We start from the raw sequence: 3,231 nt of genomic DNA on the forward strand, positions 1-3,231 counted from the left end.
AGCCCTGGTGCGCAGGTAAGACTGCCTCTGCAGAGCAGGTGCACGCCCCCCCCCTCCCCGCCGTCAGCCGGACTGTCTGTCCTCTCAGATGAGCGCGGAAAGCGTCCCCAGCGAGAAGGTTCACTGTGGACGTCCTGAGTCGCGTGACACCTGGCAGGGAGCCCTGTCCGCAGGGGCCGGCGAAGGGGCCCTCTGGGTCCGGTGCCACAGGAATGCTGGCTTCAAGGCCCCGTGGGGAGGGCTCCCTGCCCCTCATGTTGGGCGATAGATGGCATGAGACTGATACCGACCCTTCCCGCGGAAGGCGTGGGGCCTGGAGTTTTCTTCGTTGGACAGAATTTTGTTGTTGTTATTGTTAGTCCTCGCTGATTGTGAGAGAGTGGAAGAGAGGGAGGGAAGGGAGCGAAAGAGAGAGAAACATCAATGACTGGCCGCCTCCTGCACCTGGTGGATCGAACCTGCCACTCAGGTATGTGCCCTGGGCCTGGGATCGAACCCGGGACCCTTTGGTGCACCGGTCCGTGGGCCGAAGCTCCAACCATTGAGCCCCACGAGCCAGGGCTTGTGGACAGGCTTCGCCGGGAAGTCAGCTTCTCCAGCACACGCAGGACTGACTGCTCAGGCTTCTTCCGAGTGGAGTAGCCTGTCGGCCGAGGAGCTATTTCCGGTTCGTTGTCCAATACGGCCTGGCCGGCCGACGATGTTCCCACGCCTGTGACAACGCCTCTCCCACCCGCATACCTGTAAGTCGTATCTTTCCTTTATTTCCTTGGTCAGTCTTGTTAGAGGTTTATCCATTTTATTGATCTTTTCAAGCTGAAACAGCTTTTGGTTTCATTGATTTTTCCCCCTATATTATTTTATGTGTTTGTTTTCAGTTTCATTGATTTCTCTCTTATCTTTGTCATTTCCCTTCTTCTGCTGGCTTTGTACTTAGTGTCCTTTTTCTAGTTTAAAAGGCCATCGTTTTTCTTTGCTAACCTGAGCATGCAACGCTGCAGATTCCCTCTAAGATGCGGCCCACCTGTGTTTATGCTTTCAATTATGTTCGGGTCAAGGTCCTGCCGACCTCCCCGAAACTTCGTCCGCGGCCCGCGGATGACTTGGGACTATGTTGTTTAATTTCCAATTGCAATAAAAAAAAAAAACCAACGACAACAACAAAACCAAACCCTGATCTAAACCTCACGCTTTATTTAAAAACGAACTCAAGATGAATCATAGACTTAAATATAAACCTAAAACTATACAATTTTTGGAGAACATCTTTGTGACCGGGACTGAGGCAAAGAGATTTCAGGTGTGACATCAAAAGCATGACCTAAACATAAGCAAAGACAGGTAAACTGGACTTCATTAAAAGTAACCCTTCCAGCCACAGAATAGAAGAAAACATTAGCAAACGACTTGTCTACAGAACTCTCGGAACTCAGGAGAGATGGCATCACAAGGAGGAGAACACCGCATCGGTGTTGCCTGTGAACCCACTCACGAAACTCAGGACAAAAGGAGCAGCTGAATCGGCAGCCTTTCTGAATGTGTGATCTCAAGCAGAGATTTACGATTTACGGCCGGATCCCAAGGCCGAGTCAGCAAACAGAACTCAATCCACGTCCTGCAGCGCATTAGCAGGACGCGGGGGGCGGGGGGGCACACTTAATCATCTCAGTGGGTGCAGAAGCGCATCTGACAAACCCAGCCACTCTCGTCACCCAAAGACTCAGTAGGTGAGGGTAGAAGGCAACGTCCTCAACGCGATGGAGGCCGCCGCTGAGGACCGCTCAGCTGACGCGACTCGGTGAGAGAGGACAGCTTCCCCTCTAAGATGAGGAACAAGACAAGGACCCCCCCCCCCTATTCAACACAGCCTGCAGGTGCCAGGCAGGCAGGAAAGAGCAGAGACCCACGCCTGGCTGGTGTGGCTCAGCTGGTTGGGCGTCCTCCAGGCACCAAAGGGTTGCCGGTTCAGTTCCCGGTCAGGGCACGTACCTGGGCTGCAGGTTCAATCCCCAGCCCTGGTCGGGGCAAGTGTGGGAGGCAACCAATCGATGTATCTCTCTCACATCCACGTTTCCCTCTCTCTCTCTCTCTCTCTCTCTCTCTCTCTCACACACACACACACACACACACACACCACACACACACACACCTCCCTCCCTCCCACTCTCTCTAAAAAAAAAAAAATCAATGGAAAATATATTTTCTGGTGAGGACCCAGGAAAATCTAAGCCGCAGGGACAGTGGGCGACAGCCTTTCGGATGAGAGGAAGGCAGTGACAGAACCCTCTGTGACAGCAACATACCCTGACCCCCCCCTCCCCCCCAGTGTGGGGCGGGCACGGGGCAGCGGGATGGCTCTGTGCGGGGGACGCAGAGGGTGCCGACGCCTGGCCAGGCAGGAGGTGGTTTCTCGCCGTCGGACCCAGCAATTGTGCTCCTTGGTATTTACCCAAAGGAGCTGAAAATTCATGCCCACAAACAGCCTGCACACGGATGCTTACAGCAGCTTTATCATCACCGCCAAGGCCTGGAGCACCCGCGATGGCCTTCCGGAGGCGATGGGTAAAGAGGCGGGCCCGTGGGTGAGGAATAGCGCTCAGAACGTCAGGAGACGTGAGCGGCCGCGCCAAACAGGCACGGAGGGACGGTCAAGGCCCGAAGCCGGCCTGAGGCGGCTACACTGTGTGGTTCCAACTCTGTGACTGGAAAAGGCCGAGGTGTGGGGACAGGGGGACCCCTGGTGCCGGGATTGGGGGGGGCACAGGTGCAGCAGGAGAGCCGGGGGGCGGGAAACTGCTCCGAATGAGACGGGATGGTGCACACGGGTCACTTCACATTTGTCCAAACCACAGAAGGACAACACTGAGTGGCCACTCAGCTGTGGCCTCCGCTGTAAGTAATGTATCCGCATGGACAGTAATGTATCCGCGGTAGCCAGGCAGCCCGAGGGGCTCGGAGCTGGGCTGAGCCCAGAACTGCTGCGGGAGGGCCGGCTGCTCACTGCCCCTTAAACGCACGCGAGGTTCAGCGCCAGGATCGGTTTATGACTCGTTTCCTAGATGTGCGATTGATGGTTACGGATTTCAGGCGTCCGGACGGGCTGTTAAAAAGCCCAGCTTAATCCCCTATCGATCCCAGCTGCCTCCCCCCACTCCTGCGGCGGGCCCGCCCCTGATCGCCCCGGACTCAGGCTCACGTCTCTGCTGCCCAGAAAAATACTAGCAATAGCGA

The sequence above is a fragment of the Myotis brandtii genome, unplaced genomic scaffold (assembly GCF_000412655.1).
Source record: "Myotis brandtii unplaced genomic scaffold, ASM41265v1 scaffold1236, whole genome shotgun sequence".
In the NCBI taxonomy this organism is placed as follows: domain Eukaryota; kingdom Metazoa; phylum Chordata; class Mammalia; order Chiroptera; family Vespertilionidae; genus Myotis; species Myotis brandtii.